Source organism: Mandrillus leucophaeus, unplaced genomic scaffold, assembly GCF_000951045.1.
Source record: "Mandrillus leucophaeus isolate KB7577 unplaced genomic scaffold, Mleu.le_1.0 Scaffold5, whole genome shotgun sequence".
Taxonomy (NCBI): Eukaryota; Metazoa; Chordata; class Mammalia; order Primates; family Cercopithecidae; genus Mandrillus; species Mandrillus leucophaeus.
The window spans coordinates 8894361-8913699 of NW_012105364.1; positions in this window are offsets into that span (position 1 = coordinate 8894361).

Here is a 19339-nt window from a genome sequence, read left to right on the forward strand (position 1 = left end):
TAAAGCAAAATGATTATCAGCCAAAAATTTTGTACCCAGTGAAACTGAGCTTCATAAATGGAGGGATAAATTATTTTTCAGAAAAACAAATGCTGAGAGAATTCACCACTACCAAGCCAGCACTACAAGAAATGCTAAAAGGAGTTCCAAAGCTTGAAACAAACCTCAAATGCACCAAAAAATAGAACCTCCTTGAAGCATAAATCTCACAGGGCCTATAAAACAATAACACAATGAAAAAAATCCAAGATATTCCGGCCACAATTAGCATGATGAATAGAATAGTACGTCACATCTCAATACTAACGACGAATGTAAATGACTTAAATGCTCCACTTAAAAGATACAAAATGGCATAATGGATAAAAATCCACTAACCAATTATCTGCTGTCTTTAGGAGACTTACCTAACACATAAGGACTCACATAAACTTAACATAAAGTGGTGGGAAAAGATATTCCATGCAAATAGAAACCAAAAGCAAGCAAGAGTAGTTATTCTTACATCAGACAAAACAGACTTTAAAGCAACAACAGTTAAAAAAGAGACATTATATAATGATAAAATGACTAGTCCAACAGGAAAATATCATGATTCTAAATATATATTCACCTAACACTGGAGCTCCTAAATTTATAAAACAATTACTAATAGCCCTAAGAAATGAGATAGCAACACAACAATAGTGGGAGACTACAGTGGATAAAATTATAAATTAATTCCAAAAGGAACCCCAAAAACTGTACAAATACATGGAAATTAAATAATCTGCTCCTGAATGATCCTTGAGTCAACACTGAAATCAAGATGAATATGTAAAAATTATTTGAACTAAATGATAATAGTAACACAACCTATCAAAATCTTTTGGATACAGCAAAATCAGTGCTAAGAGGAAAGTTCATATCATTAAGTGCCCACATTAAAAGTCTGAAAGAGCACAAATAAACAATCTAAGGTCACACTTCAAGGAACTACAGAAGCAAGATCAAACTAAACCCAAACCCAGCAAAAGAAAATAAATAACCAAGATCAGAGCTGAACTAAACGAAATTGAAACAACAATAAAAAGCAATACAAAAGAAAAATGAAACAAAGAGATAAATGAAACAAATCAATAGACAATTAGTGAGATTAACCAAGAAGAGAGAAGACCCATATAGGCTCCATTAGAAACAAAATGATAAATATTACAAATTGTTGTGTTTGCCAATGATATGATTGTACACCTAGAAAACCCCAAAGACTCAACCAAAAGGCTCCTAGATCTGATAAATGAATTCAGTAAAGTTTCAGAATACAAAGTTAGTGTACACAAATCAGTAACACTTCTATATGCAATTGCAACCAAGGTAAGAATCAAATAAAGAACTCAACCCCTTTTACAACAGCTGCAAAATAACTAAAATACTTAGAAATATACCTAACCAAGGAGGTGAAAGATCTGTACAATGAAAACTATGAAACCCTTCTGAAAGAAATTATAGATGACACAAACAAATGGAAACACATTTCATGCCCATGGATAGGTAGAATCAATACTGTGAAAATGACCACACTGCCAAAAGCAGTATAAAAATTCAATGCAATTCTCATCAAAATATCAGTATCATTCTTCACATAACTAGAAAAAACAATCCTAAAATTCATATGGAACCAAAAAAAGAACTAAAATAGCCAAAGCAAGACTAAGTAAAAAGAACAATTCTGAATGCATCACATTATCCAGCTTCAAACTATACTACAAAACTATAGTTACCAAAACAGCATGGTACTGGTATAAAAACAGGCATGTAGACAAATGGAACAGAATAGAGAACCCAGAAATAAAGCCAAATATTTACAGCCAACTGATATTCAACAAAGCAAATAAAAACATGAAGTGCGAAAAGGACAGCTTATTCAACAAATGGTGCTGCATTAATTGGCAAGCCACATGTAGAAGAAGGAAACTGGATCTTTGTTTCTCATCTTATACAAAAATCAACTTAAGATGGGTCAAGAACTTAAATATAAGACCTGAAACCATAAACATTATAGACAATACCATTGGAAAAACCCCTCTGGACATGTTTTAGGCAAAGAGTTTATGACCAGGCACCCAAAAGCAAATGCAACAAAAACAAAGATAAATAGATTGGAATTAATTAAACTAAAAAGCTTTCTGCACAGCAAAATAAATAATCGGCAGAGTAAACAGACAACTCGCAGAGTAAGAAAAAATCTTCGCAAACTATGCATCTAACAAAGAACTAATATCCAGAATCTACAAGGAACTCAAACAAATCAGCAAACATAAAAGAAATAATCACATCAGTAAGTGGGCCAAGGACATGAATAAACAATTCTCTAAAGGACATATACAAATGACCAACAAACACATAAAAAAAATGCTCAACATCACTAATTATCAAGGAAATGCAAATAGAAACCACAATGTCAAACTTACTCCTACAAGAATGGCCATAATTTAAAAATTAAAAAAAAAAAAAAATAGGTGTTTGTGTGGATGAGGTGAAAGAGAAAACTTTTACAGTGTTGGAGGGAATGTAAACTAGTACTACCACTATGGAAAATGGTATGGAGATTCCTCAAATAACTAAAAGTGGAACTACCATTTCATCCAGCAATCCCACTACTGGGTATCTATCCAGAGAAAAAGAAGTCATTATATGAAAAAGACACTTGCAAATTCATGTTTGTAGAGCACAAATTAAAAATGCAAAAATATGGAGCCAGCGTAAATGCCTATCAACCAAGTGGATAAAAAAATAAGAAAATATATATATATATCACGTATATATATGATATGTAAATCACATATATGTGATATTATGTATCACATGTATGTATGTATCATATATACACACACATATACCTATATGTAATATACATATATCTCATGGAATACCACCCAGCCATAAAAAGAAATGAAATAATGGCATTTGCAGCAGCCTGAATAAAGTTGACGACTATTATTATAAGTGAAGCAACTTGGAAAACCAAACAGCATATGTTCTCATTTATAAGTGGGAGCTAAGCTACAAGGATGCAAAAGCATAAGAATGATATAATGAACCGTGGGGACTCTGGGGGACTCTAAGTGGGTGAGGTACAAAAGACTACACATTGGGTAAAGTATACACTGCTTGGGTGATGGGTGCACTGATATCTCAGAAATCACCACTAAATAACTTACTTGTGTAACCATATGCCACCTGTTTTTCATAAACTGTGGAAATAAAGAAATTATAAATTTTTGATTAAAAATCATAGTAAATTCAATGTTTCCTGCCTATTTACCTTATTCATATTTGTATTACCATTTTTGTCATTTAGTTATAATAGCCAATAACTTTACATCATTTTCAGTGGGATAGTTTTATAGGATCATGTAGTAACTACCATAATCAAGAGAGAGATCATCCTCCTCACTCTAAAATTTTCTTTCTGTCCTTCTGCAGTTGACCTCCTCACTCCATTCCTAGTCTCTGATCATCACTGATTTGTTTTTCTGTCGCTAGTGTTTTGTGTGCTCCAAAATTTTATATGTGTGTGTTATAATAAAATATGTATTCTTTTGTATTTGACTTCTTGAGCTTAGCAATATCACTATCTTAACAATATTGAATTTTTCCACCTATAAACACAATGTATTATTTCATCTTCTAATTGTTCATTGCAGATATCAAAATGTAATTAATTTTGATATTAACCTTATATTCTGTAACATGTTAATTTCACTTATTAGTTTCAGTAGTTATTTTGTAGACTGTTGAATTAACTATTCATAATTCTGTCATCTGTAAATAAGTATCACTTAAATTCTTCCTTTCCAATTGGTTTGCATTTCATTTACATTTCATTTGTACTTCAGTTTTTTGCTTTATTGTGCTAACAATAAAGTTAAAAAGAAATAATGAGTATAGATATTCTTCATTTGTTCCTGATTTTAAGTAGAAAGCATTTAGTTTTTCACTGTTGAACATGATGCTAGTTGTAGACTTAGAAAAAAGACAGTAAGAAAATTTCCCAGTATACGTAGCTTGTTTATAGTAAATTGTAGATATTCTGAATTTCATTATTTTTCTTTGAACAGTGTTTCTCTGCTTTTAAAACAATAAATGTAGATGGCTTTAAGCCAATTTAAATAGGAGTTTTCCTTATTTAGAGCTGGAAGATCTTAAGTTGTATGATGCATTTAATATCAACAAATGGGCATATATAACATGGATCCCAGTAGACAGGGATCATAATCAATAATTAACATGTGAATCATTAAAGAATGTACAGCCACATTGTTAATCCTTAGAGAAAACTTACTTTTGGCTTGCACTTACTCTCGTGTGTGTGTGTCTGTGTGCATGCATGTTAAGAAAGTGGGTGTGTGGTAGAAGGGGCAGGACAGGATTATTTTGAGTGTTATGCAAATTTAACATTGGCAATATATTGTTTTTGTAGAGATGTGATCTCGCTATGTTGGCCAGGGCGGTCTTGCACTCCTAGCCTCAAGCAATTATCCTGCCTTAGCCTCCTAAAGTGCTGGGATTACAGAGGAGAACCACCACATCTGGCCAACAATAAAATTTTAAAAAGCATTTTAATATATGCACATATGTTAATAGATACATATTCACACTGTGTATAATTACCATGTATTTCTAATTTATGTTTATAATGTATATAATTATAGTGTTTATAATGTATATAAGTCAAAGAGTAATATGAAAAAATGTTTGTAGTACGTATGTCCCATTTAGATTAATACAATAAAAACATTTTAAGATGTAGTGGAATACATATTTGATTTTAGCCTTATGTTTTCTATTTAACCACATGTAAATACTAGTGGTATTGGCACAATTGAAGATCCAAAAATGTGCTTATGCTTCAAGGAGTCCCAAAAAAGGTGAGTGACACTTTGGGGAGGACAAGATTAAGTCTACCTCTTTGTATTGCCTGACACTGGTTGTGGTATATTACCACTTCCATGCTGTCTCATATGTAAATAACTAGATAAGCTCTTAAAGAGGTTTGAAGTAATTGTCACTCTCTGAATAAATTTAATAGGTGTTGAACAGGATAAAGAAGAGATAAAGTTTCCGGGATTATGAAAAATGGAACAGGTGAGCAGAAAGAGCATGGCCTTTGTAGTCTGACCTGGTGACTTAACTAATTTTATAGCTTCTTCATGTTCTTTATAGCATTTAAAGAACTTATCTTCTAGAGGTATGAAAATTAAATAAGATTATAGTATTATGAAGTTTAATAAATGATAGGTTTTTATGATTCTTATAATAGATAATCTAACGTAAGAACATAATGAAATTTATCAAGATAAGAAATTATATTGTTAAAGACAATAGAAAGTAGATAATTTGGAACTGAATAAAATGGGATTTGTATCTGAATTAAACTAGTTCAATTGAGGCCTTGCTTAAAGCACAGACTTACTCTATAAGAAACTTAAATATTTAATTAACAGTAAAATAAAGATAGCCATAATAATTTTACTATTTAGTTGTATTAAGCCATTTCTGTTTTGCTATAAAGAAGTACCTGAGACTGGGTAATTTATAAAGCACAGAGGATTAATTGGCTCACAGTTCTGCAAGCTGTACAAGAAACATGGCTTCTGGTGAGGCTTGGGAAGCTTTTACTCATGGCAGAAGGCAAAGCAGAAGCTTGCACATCACATGGCAAAAGCAGGAGCAAGAGGATGGAGGGGAGATGCCACACACTTTTTTTGTTATTGTTGTTGAGACAGAGTCTCGTTCTGTTGCCCAGGCTGGAGTGCAGTGATGCCATCTTGGTTCACTGCAACCTCCACCTCCCAGGTTCAAGTGATCCTCCCAACTCAGCCTCCCAAGTAGCTGGGATTACAAGGGTGTGCCACCATGCCTGGCTCATTTTTGTACTTTAAGTAGAGACAGAGTTTCATCATATTGGCCAGGTTGGTCTCAAACTCCTGACCTCAAGTGATCCACCCACCTCAGCCTCTCAAAGTGCTGGGATTTCAGGCATGAGCCACCGTGTCCAGCTGGAGATACCACATACTTTTAAACAACCAGATCTCGTGAGAACTCACTATTATGAAGATAGCACCAAGCCATGAAGGATCATCGCCCATGACCCAAACGCCTCCCACCAGGCTCCACCTCCAGCACTGGGAATTACAATTCAACATAAGATTTGAGTGGGGACAAATATCCAAACCGTAATAGTAGTTATACAAACAAAAATAGTAAGCATACATGTTATCAGTTTGGAATTTAGTGATTAATTGCTTTAGGAACATACCTTTTGCAATAACTGTTTAAAAGATAATCCAGTATGATATTATATATGTATACACACAGCCATGTAAGATTTATATTTAGCAAAAAATTTATGCTAAAATGACTAATTTGGAGTCAATTCTAAATTTATTCTTCCTATGGCTCATGCCACCAGACAGGCATAATCATGAGGGATGTAAAAAGTTCCTATGAAAGCAACTCTGTCAAAGAGAAGGGATGATCAGAGAACAAGGTAAAACCTGCTCCTCGGGACAGAGATGGGAAATCTGGCCCAAATTTGAAAGCACAGCGAAAGAAAAGCAGACCTAAGAGGTTCAGCACACAGGATCTGTGTTAGGCAAAGAAAATAAGAAATGCTTAGTAGTCAATCTGGCTGACAGTTGAAATCTGGAGAAGTTTATGGGTGGTAATTGTCTATGTGGATTTTTTTTTTTCCACAAGGGTTTCTCTGCTAGTGGGGAATCAGGGGTAGGGAGTGGATAGAAAGAAAATTTAAGGCAGAATACAAATAACAGAGGAGAAAATGGTGGAGCGTAATTCTGTATCTAGATTCAAGCAAAACAAGCTACTTTGGATAACAAAAAGGTGTCTTAGGTACTGGAGGAGGGTATCTTAGAGTTTATGGGAGAATCAGGTATCCTGTGAAATGTGGTTAAAGGTAGACATATTAATCTATGTGATTAGGGCCAGAATAAGGTAAGGTGTAGGAGTATGCACAAGTGATTTTCTCTAGGCAGCGATGTGTGTCCTTTTTAAAAAGGTAGAGCTTGTGTTAAGTGAATGAACATTTTTAGAAGAAACTTGTTTTTCTGTAGATGCAGAAGTAACGTCTTCTGTTAAAACTGTCCAGTCCACATCTGTAAAATAGATGTGTGGTAGACACATCATCTTTATTGCTCCATTACATTTTTCAAAATGATAGGATCCCCAACGCAGTAAAAATAATTTGATTCGCTGTGATTTACAGAGAGAGAGAAAATCTAGTTCTACAGAAATATTTTAAGAGAAAAAAATCACATTCTCACATGGACTCAAATTCATTAATAACAAAATACTGCCATAATTAACGAGGAGCTTTTAGAATCGCTATTTTTTAAAGCTGCATGATGTTTACATGTTTTGATAGATTGTTATGCTTGAGGGAGAAATGAAACGTGAAGATCACAACTGAATAATTCAGGGCTAGATTTCAAGGGTAGAAATTGTTTTACATTGATGAGGTGTATAGAATTTCTTTAGACTTTATAAAGAGCAGAAGATAAGCTTTCATTCATGTGATGACAAAACAAGACAAGTAGATATATTTGGGTACTCTAACTTTGCATAAAGTATGTGATCAGCTCCTTTCAGTGGAGTACATCATTTAAAAATGATTACTATCACAGCTGCTACAATGATGAAGGGGGTTCCGTAAGAGTTCTATTTCAGGTATATAGCATGTTATGACATTTTGTAGGATAGGTTTTTGCCTGCTTTTTCACCTAAAAAATTTAGATTACTCATCTATATGCCAATTACACCACTGAAGATGGAGATTTATGTCTCAGAACAATGTATATATTTTATAGCAACAGACTGGAGAGTGACAGCAGGCTAGTACACACTATTATGGAAATGGTAACCTAGGAATAGATTGCAAAGCAGTTCTTAATCGTATGCAAAAGGCACTCTCAGTAAGCTTGCAAACAAGACAAAACTATAAATTATACCATAACATATAAAAATAACAAATCATGATAGAAATCACAGCTGTCTCATGGTTGCAATGAAAAAAAAACTTGCTAAACATGAAAAATGACTTAATTTTGATTTTATCCTTTTTTTCCACAAACTATAAGTGAAGAGACAGAAGGTGGTCAAGAAAAGTATATCCTGAGAGTCAAATCAAAGAAAATATCTCTTGTCTACAAACTTCTATAAATTAAAATTAGATAATATTTTTAAAGTAGCCCACTAAAGTACTATTCTGAACTGGGTAACTTGAAAAAAATCACATAGAAAATATGTATTATGAGCTATGATTTTCTCTAGATGAATTTTCATAGTCTATGCATAATATAAATGAAATAGCTGTACAGCAAAATCTAGGTCTGAAAGAGTCAGAAGTTTCTGATGGTGGGAACCAAGTCATGACTTATGCATACTCTGAGTGTGCTTCCTGGATTGAGTAAACCTAGAATCACTCTTCCATTATAAAAGCATATTATATAAAACACATCCACTGTCTCAGCAGTGTTCAGCAAAACACATCATTAATAAAAAGAAATGCTGGAAGTAACAAAAACCCAGTTGTAATAATGATTATCGACAGTTACTGACCACGTATAATGTTTCAGGAATTTTTCTAAGCATTTTACATATAAAATTTAATATTCACATTAGCCTCATAAGGTGGGGACTATTTTTAAAATGTTATTTTTGGTGTAGTAAAAGCTGTATAACATAAAATTTACCCCATTAATAATTTCTAAGAGTACAATTCAGTAGTGTTGAGTGTATTCACAATGTTGTGCAACCAATATTCAGAACTTTTATCTGAATTTTTATCTGAAAAAAATGAAACTCTACACTGATTAAACAACTCTTTATTTTCACCTCTCTGAAGTTCCTGACAATTACTGTCCTACTTGGTTTCTATGAATTTGACTACTCTAGATACCTCATATAAGTGGAGTCATATAGTCTGTCTTCATGAGTGATTTATTTCACTTAGTATAATGTTCTCATGGTTCATTCATGTTGTTGTGTAAAGTCAATATTTATTTCCTTTTTAAGGCTGAATAATCCATTGCATGTATATATCACATTTTGTTTACCTACTCATCTGTTGATGGACCCTAGAGTTGCTTCTACTTCTTGGTTATTGTGAATAGTGCTGTTATGAGCGTGGGCTTGCAAGTGTCTGAGATTCTGCTTTCAATTCTTTTGTATATATACCAAGAGTAGAGTTGCTAGGTCATGGGGTAGTCATATTTTTACTTTTTCTAAGAAACTACCATGTTGTTTTCCACAGTGGCTGCACTGTTGCATATTCCCACTAACTGCACAGGGTTCCAGTTTCTCAGTATGCTCACCAACGCTTGTTATTTTCTAACATTTGTTTGTTTGATAGTAGCCGTACTTACGGGTGTGAGGTGGTATCTTGTTGTGGTTTTGATTTACATTTCCTGACTACTATTTTTAGCCACATTTTTTCAGTTGGAGAAGCTATGCTACAGAGAAGTTATGTAATATGTGCAAAGGCACCCAGTTCAGGGTGGAGCTTAAAATCCAAACACTCTGCCTTCTATGCTTGAGTTTCTGACTCCTACTTTGCAGTCAGCAATTACAGTCATATTGAGAAAGTGAAGATTTCTGTGTAAGAGCAATTAGAACAGAGTAGCTGGTTGATACATACTGTGTACTGGAAATATGAAAGTAGAGAACAATAGACGGATTGTGAGTTCACCTTAATTGACACCAAAACTGATGAAGAGAAATGGTTGTTTTGTGAGAGATTGCACAAGTCAGTGTGTGAATGAAAAGAGTAATGGGTAATAAAGGAAGACGAGAAGCAAAACACTTTTCTTAGTCACATTTGGGTAGATTTTCTCTAGCTCACAACATGGAAATTGGTAATGTTGTCAATGTGGAAATGCGGCAAATCATACTAGCCTCACACTAGGTGTTATTTGTGACTTACGTGTAAACAACTGCTTGGATGAACGATTTAATTAATGTAATATTTAGGAATTTAGATTTACTCATTCTCTTTTAGTCTCATTTGTTGTCTTTCTTAAGCTGCAGGTTTTAAAGAAAAATCAGGATATTTTACAGTTGTATTGGACCAGGTGACACTCATTTAAACATTTCTGTCAAGACTCTAAAGTCTTTTTTTGGAAATTCAGTGAGTGGCACATAACTTAAAAATCAGAATGAATACTGAATAATTACCACCTATTATTCCAAGCTTTCTCCTACATCTTTCACATGCAATGATCTCATTTAATCCATACAAAACTACTTAACAAAGGTATTAACAATACAGTTGAGAAGTTCGATGTTATATGCAGTTATTATTTGAAGTCTAAATTCTACTTATGAAAAATACAAAATTCAAATCGGTTCTAATCTGGAGCAAAATCAGTGTTCTAAACAAGTAAGCCAACCCATCATTTATTTGTTTATATCATCATTTAGTAATTTATCATACTTTAGTAAATGTCTTTCATTTATCAAACGAAAAACACAAATAAGACACAGGCTCTCATTTTAGTGAGAATGAAGTCAACTTAACATGGTTTGTACAGGAAATGTACAAATAAAAGATCATAACAAACTTCAGTGAAATGGATAGGATAAACTCACTTCTCCCAGAACAACGGGAAAAAGTCAAATAAATCACAAAGATTATATTTTTAAAGACTCCAAGGTGTTGTAGAAACAATGACCACAGGATAAGTTGAAATTTCATAGAGGAGGACCGTTTAAGATAAACTGACTGCCACTAGACTTCTTTATATTTATCCTGAGGTTTGAGTTGGATATGTGGGAGGCTCAATAAAAGATAGCCATTAGGATGATGATGGGGAGGAGGGGAGGAGGAGAATAATGGTGATTAACTGTTGCATAACATATAATATTTTTGTTTCTGGAAAGGTATGTTTCTCTGATTGTTAGCTCACTTGCAAAACCATTTTGACAGATATACTGAGGCCAATGAATAATTACCTCCTTCTATCATACAATGTCATCTCCACCCAGATCTCAGTTTGTTTTGTTTTTGATACGTCTTATGCAAAAGAATGCTCATCCTAGACTTTCTCACTATGGTTTTGGCAACGATGCATATGATAGCTCCAATAACATTGCTAGACTATAGTTACCATTAATAAAAAGAGATTGTCCCTTCAAAACATATCCCAATTCTTCATTATACAAACAACATAAACAAGATTTTCCTTTATTCTTAATTCCCTCCTTACTATTATAATTATTTCAAAAGCTGTCATAAATTGTAAGCATACAAAGACAGCTGTTAACAGCATCATCTCTCAGCTACAAATTTTCATGTTTAAATTCAATGAAACACAGTACTCTTATGAAAATCCTCAAGGTACAGTATAAAAAGGAAGGTTTTAAATGTGATTTTTGCTAAAGGCAAATTGCATTGAACCTTATTGGCTTTTTACTACACTAGAGCATTTTCTCTTTGAAATTTGCCAGTAGAAGCCTCACAATATTTTGTCAGGTATACTTTTTGTCTTAAATAAGTGCTGAGTCCTTTCTCCTTAGGGAGGAGTGGTTGGCAACAGAAACAAGATAATTATTCCTCGATAAATTTTTGTTTTCAGGACTTTAAAAAGTTTCTTTTAATTCTCCAAAGGTGTTCTGATGTAGCAGTTTTTATAAGGAAAACATATGAGATTTCTTTCATGACAAAAATGAGCAGAGAAGAGTAGAGGAAATATTAATGAACCTAATGTCATGGATATGGAAAAATTTTTTGTGCCTCTTCTACCTTCCATTTCAAATATGATACATATAACATGTTGATCACTTATTTGAAACTAAAGACTTTTTCCCTTTGCAAGACATGTTTATATTTCTTTATTTTAAAGCTTCCATTCATTCTACGTCTTTCTCACCACACTTGTAGTCTTTCTGCAAGGAAATGAGTAAGTATGGCATATAATTCACACTTTCTCATATTTTTCACAAGGAATACCTTCTTGGGTACATCTGTAAAGTCAATACCTGTTAACTAACATAACAGAATAGTTCTGCGAATTGTTTTTCTGGCAGCATGTTAGCCCTGGTGGTCCTTAAAGCCCATTGTAAAGAGTTGCTAAAAGGTGCCTTCAGGCTGCAGGTGGTGAAAAGGAAGAGGAGAGTACATTTGGACTGATATTACCTGAGATGCTTTAAGGATTGGATCTCATAGTCACTGACGAAAGAGACGCTCAAATGTCAGGATGCTCAGGGATGTGACCTCGGATTCCTTGCAGATACTTCTGTGTGTATCACTTACTGTGATTAACAAAACTTGCTGATGCCACACTGTCGATGGGTCTAGTTTTGAGGATGGCAATTGTGTTTTGTATTTGTGCTTCTGAATATCATAATTTGTCTTAATTTCTTCTTCTCTATTTATTAGGTTGGTGCAAAAACCATCACAGCTTTTGCCATTACTTTTAAACGGCAAAAACTGCAATCACTTTTGCACCAACCCAATATGTGATCATTTAAATTTCATACAGTATTTCAACATTGTGCCTTGTTATTAGTGACAAAAATATCTCTTGAATAAAATAAAAACTTCAGATTGGCTAATTTGTATAATATTCTTTGTGACTGTGAAGTCTGTTTTTAACAACAATCAAGAAAACTTTACTACGAAAAGACAATACCTATTGCACCTAAAGTCTTAAGACAGCTAAAGGAATATTGTTTCTAAGTTTTTTTTATTTTTAATTTTTATGGGTACAGAGTAGGTGTATATATTTATGGAGTACATGAGATGTTTTGATGCAGGCATGCAATGTGAAATGAACACTTCTTTCTGAAGAAAGGGATTTCCATCCCCTCAAGCATTTATTCATTGAACTGCAAACAATCCAATTACACTCTTTAAGTTATTTAAAAATGTACAGTTATTATTGGCTATAGTCACCCTGTTTTATTATCAAAGAATACTGTTCTTTTAATTGCAAAGTTTAGATCTACCAACTGAAAGATTATAAGTGGTTACTTATGATATACCCTACAGCAAACAGGGTACAAATTAATTTTCAGGATACCTTATTAGTTCTGTGGCCAATACCTCCATACATATTTATTTCTGAAAAGCATCCTCTTGGCAGCCCTGAAGTTAGTGAAATGAGACCAGTTGTATTCATTTTGGTTTCCAGATACTATTTTAAGCAACTGTATTTTTTTACTCACGTAATTAAGTCCCTGGATAAATTGATGAAAGAAATAAAGTTTTACCTGAGTCTTTCTAAAGTAACTTGAATTTTCCCAGCTACCACTAGCCTATGGGTATAAACAAATCTACATTTATGCCAATACTATTGTCTTCTTGGTTCATCTTCTCTATCAGCTCAACTCTAGAATATTGGCCACTGTAGAAATCTTTCCATCCCTTCTAACTAACATGAGTATGCTCACACATTCTTTTGAACAAAGTCACTTTTTCTCGAAACTTTTGATGTTCAAGAGACAACTGCTGCCATTCAGTAGCCATTCCTTCTCCCTATTGCTGTGCTTCCCAGGCCTGCATTACATTCATTTTTGTAACCCTGGGAAGTATACAACGTGTGACTCAATTGAGTTTTTATTTAAGTAAGACATAATTTAGATATTTAAAAAATTAAGATGCTTAGGAATGTTAGGTAGGGTATACGAGTGCTACTTTTTTTTTTCATTTTTTAGTATTGAGAGTCATTCACTACTGGCCAAAACTAAAACATGTAGTTAAAAAATAATTATTACTTGTGCTAAAAATTTAGATAGGTAAACACATATTTACTAAGGGCCTCTTCTATACTAGAGTCTGTACTGCATGACTGAGAGCTTTATAAGTTGGTAATACAAAGGACGCTGTGAACAGGGCAGCTGTGCCCTAAAACTGGAGGTGATTCTTCTCTGTTCTGTTTTAGTCACATATGCCGATCATAAGAGAAAAGTAGAGGAAAAAATTCCCCCTGTAACCTGATTTTTAAAATTCTGTTGAAAATGACCTTGTGAGAACATCATATTATTCATATTGGGAAAAAAGGGCTTCTTTTCTGTTTCAAAGGGGCTTAGAAAAAAAGGGATTTTGTCTATTCTTCAAAGGTCTACCTTTGTTTGGTTCACACAGAAGCTGCACAGCTGTTTCAACTGAACCTTGATATAGAATTTGCTGGAAAAAAAATCCATTTGCTAAATCAAAGCAGTGTGATATTATTCCTCTACAATTATATAACAATTAGAGATACAGAGATTTCTGTAAGCATCAGAACTGGCTCTGATGCACTAACAAAACCCATGAGACAGTTCTGTAGGATTTTGGCATGATATTAACCTACAAGGACATTTGTCCTACATCTTGCCTTCCTGCATCCTCCCATCCTGGATCTCATCCCAGCTTCTGGATTTAAGCTACCAAATGTTGATTATCTTAAGGGAGATATAGAAAGTACAATGGATAATCTGTTCTACTGATGTATTAAGCTTGATTTTAATGTGTCTCAAGCCAAAAAAATCTTTCTGTGCCAAAATTTATATACGTATAGTTTTCCAGGAAACTTACCGGAGTGTGGTAAATTATTGAAATTATTGAATGAATTTGATTAATTCATGTGCAAAAGACAAACAGATCTAAATTTTGTAAAAATAATAATTATCATGACTTTTCCAATAAGGATTTTGAAGATATGATTATCTTGTAATTTTACTTGGTGATGTATTTTGCTCTACTATAGTATTTGACTATACTATGTACAATTACTATTCATAATTATACATTTGCTGCAAAATCTGAATGTACCTTATTGTTGGTTTAGAAATGCACTTGACTTTTCCAAGTTTATACTCTAAGTTGCAAAAAGATGCGCAGATGAAACAACATCATACAACACTTCAAATTTAGGAAATTGCTAACAAAACAGGTACTTTGGGATATTATTTGAAATTCTATTTTTTAGTAAAATTTTTGAAGTATACTTACTTTTTAAAGTAGAAAAATCTCAAAATAAAATTGAAATTAGGAACAAGTCGGTTTTTTCTCTGTATGCCAGGCTCTTTCACTTAGGGCCTTTTATGTTGTGCCTCTCAGACAGAATTATCCCTCATAGGTAAAGCCTCCAAAAGTTTATTTAGGATTATGTCTATACTACTTTGGAAATAATTTTCTGTATGCATAGGGGCTGCCTGCCTGATGTTGGGTTTGCTCTGCTAGCCAGTAAGAATTATTTCAATCTGAAGATGATGGTTCCTTCCTCAAATTTATGCTACTTTTATCCCCTATCAGATATTCATAGGAAAATCTTGACGATTAAGGTTATTGTGTCACCAGGCAAATGTGAAAGTTTACAGCACAGAGAGGAAGATGGGCAATAAACAAGGTTAGAATTCAGAAGCTAAAAATCTGAAAAAAAAAAATCTTTCTATTGGCCTTATTCTAAAACATTTTTATTTTCAATTGAGCTTAGATAAAACCTTTGTACTTGGCATTATATGCACTACTCTGTTATTTTTTCAAGTCATAAATACAAATTAGAAAATCACAAAACCAAATTATGCATTTTAAATTGTGTACATATTTGTTAAAAGATGGAACTGTAACTTGGGATAACATTTTTGAGGTATAATTGAGAAAGATATCAATTGTTTATTTAGACCCAGAATAAAGTAAGTAGAACTGGCATATTCTGGTGATATGCCATTTTCTTCTCTTTCTCCCAATTCGTTACAGTTTATATAACTTTGGGATATAGCTTCCACAGTTCGATTTCCAAATTTCCATCTATATGACTGATGAACAAAAGTGGTTGAGTTTAATCTCAAATGTCAATAAATTCATAGACCACAATCATTTTTTAGTAAGAATTGTAGAGACACAATGGAAAAGACTAGAGAATATATTTCAAGTATTCCTAACTTCAAAGTACTAAGTTTACTGATTTTACTAGTAAGAAAAATATCCATTATTCTTTACAGTTTTAGGATTTTTAGCATCTGTGTGGTTGTGCTTTTAATTTTTTCCTGTATGAGGTAACTGCAATGTATGTGGATAAGTTATTTTACAATGACCTTTCTCTATGAACCAGAGTTATACAAATTCTAAATTTTAGAAACCCTCAGATTTCTAGTTTATGTCCTTTTGATGGGATTAAAAGAGGAAACAAATTTAATAATTGTCAAATAATTAGTACTAGTGACATTTTATATATTTATGTAATTTGGAGTATGGATAATGTAATGGTAATTTATTATTTGTTATTACTATCTATTTCCATGTGAGATAGAATATGTAGACATCTTATAACTAGGCATATTTTTCCTAATGATATTTTATATATACCATCATCATGCTAATTATAAAAATATAATAAGCAATGAGTAAATTTAACATGGTTAGCAAATACATTTCATTGATGACACAAGAGAAAGTCTTTTAGAATAAAAGATGCAGAATCTGTAATTCTTTTTCATTATTTAGACTCGGTAAATAAAAGTTGTACTATTAATTAAAGAGCACATATTTTCATGTTTTCTTTCTTTTAGATCATTTATAATTATATAAACCCACAGTTTTTTATTGGCTTCCAAACATGTTAACTTGTCAATGATAATTATCCTTAACATAATACAACCTACTTATTACAATCAAAGTTTAGGACTTTTAAAAGCATATAATGAGGATAGAGTGTATTAACTCTGTCTTTTAAGTATGCTAGACATTTAAGTCAATACCGAATACAATTAATAACAATTTTAGATAATCAGGAAAAAGAACATGACTAGTGTTGCCCAAATAGCAACTGTGATCATCCCACTGAGGCTGTATATCAAACGACAGGCTGTTCTTTAAATCACTTGGCACCCAACCCTGACTTTTATTAAATAAATGTTTCTTATAAAATTCTACAGAGAATTGATTTCTGCATAACATCAGCTCTTCTCTTATAGAACCATAAATATGCTGTTTTCATGAACTGTGTATCTGACCTTGAAAATAAGGTCAGGATTCAAAGTTATTACATTTCAATTTCCTGAAAGAATGCCATGAAAATATATAGCCTCTTGTTACTGCCTGATTGTTAAATTTGATAGGGCAGTCATGAAAATAAATGCTGTCTTGCATCATCAGAGTTTAGATGTATCTGCATGGATCTAAAGAGAACCACTTAGAAGCCAAAATGAGAGAAGTGCCATAAGTAGAATCAGAAATTTAATTTAGTTTGTTTCTGATTTTTATTTATTTTCACAAAAATGGATGTTTGTGGTGCAATTTCTGGACATATTTCATGTAGGGCTCTGCTTGTGTTTTCTTAGAATAGAAGTTAAGTGAGTAACAGAAGAAAGATGGTTGATAAAGACAGAACATGGGTTCTCTGATTTAGTTTCAACTGTGTTTAGTCATAGGACAACTAACTTTGTTATATGTGTTACCATATGTGTGTATTATGTTGATTTTTGAACAAAAAATTATCCACATGGTTCAAATACAGGTCTTTCTCTGATCAGACTATTAGGAAGATCTTATCATATATGAGACTGTTTAATGTTACCTCCCAAGTTAAATAAGTGTGACCGTATGTGGTCTCAGCAGACTATAAAGCACATGTAAAGCCCTCTACTCAAAAATCTTTGGAAATATATCATTATAGCAGCAATGTGTTATTTCAGGCCTAGCTCAAGATTAAATTATTCTATTAAATAATATAACATGTACATAGAAAACATGCATAACATGCATAAAAGTTGCATATAACTTATGTATCAAAATCATGGCTAATAATAAAACAAACATTGAGTGTTTACTTCCTCAATTCTATCTTCATGCCTTCCCCTCAGAGGTAAACATGATTCTGAATTGTGTCCTTACCATCTACTGGCTGGAAATATAAGCCATCACATATGCGTATGTTCCTAAACAATATTTTATTCATTTTTCCTATTTTAAATGGCATTACACAATATATTTTCTTAAGCACTTTATTTTTTTCCTCAGCCAACAATACTATCCTAAAATTCATACATATTGTTGAATGTAGCTTTTGTTTAATCTTTGTCAGTGTTATGTAATTATATTCCACTGTTTGACTGAATATGCTATCATTTATTTATACACTATTCTCTGATGGATATATGTGGGGTTTCCAGTTTCTCAGTATTACAAACAATACCTGTCTCTTATACACATCTAGATGTGTATAAGAGACAGTTATTGTTCAGTGTTTTAATTTTTTACAGTGTTAATTTATAGATAACCAAATATCAATAGATATAACCCATGAAAACAAAAATATATTTTGGGTCCTCAATAATTTTTGTTTTTGTTTGTCAGCTTTATTGAGATACAATGTATAAAACTAAAATTTACCTGTTTTAAGCACGTTATTCAATGATTTTTGCCACATGGAAACTGCTGTGTAATCATCATTGCAGTCATAACATAAAACATTTTTATTTCCCCAAAAGTTCTTCCTCCTATCCACCCTGGCGAGCACTCATCTGCTTTGTATCAGTATATCTTTGCCTTTTCTTGAATTTTAAGAAATTCAATCATATAGTTTGCAGTGTTTTCATCTGGCTTCTTTCACTTTGAATACTTTCGAAGTTCATTCATATTGTTGCATCTATTAGCAATTTGTTCTTTTCACTGATGAGTAGTATTTTATTGTTTACCTATACCACCACTTCTTCACACATACATCAGTTGGTAGACATCAGTTTTCTTCAGTTTTGGGGTACTAAAAATAATGTTTTTACATGTATCCATGTCACATTTTTGCATAAAAATGTATTTTTTCTTTTGGGTTAAAAACCTAGAAATGGAATTTCTGGGACATATAATAAGTAATTGTTTAACATTATAAGAAACTTACAATGTTTTCCAAAGTAACTACCATTTTGCATTTTAACTAACGATGTATGAGAGTTTCAATTGTACCACATCATTTTCCAAAGTTGGTTTTGTCAATCATTTTAATTTTGGTCATTCTAGTATACATATGATAGCATTTACTATATCTTAGATTTACATTTCCCTAATGACTAATAATATTACATATCTTTTTATGTGTTTGCCACTTGTATATATTCTCTGGTGAAAAGTCTCTTTAATTCAACATTTTAAATATTGGACTCCGTGCATTTTTATTACTGCATTATAAGGATTATAGTCATTTCAGGACTCCTCACTGATGCCAAAATCTGTGGATAATCAAGTACCTTATACAAAATGGCATAATATATACATACAAAATATGTACATCTTTCCACATACTTTAAATCATTTCTATATTACTTATAATATTTACAACAATGCAAATGGTATGTAAATTGT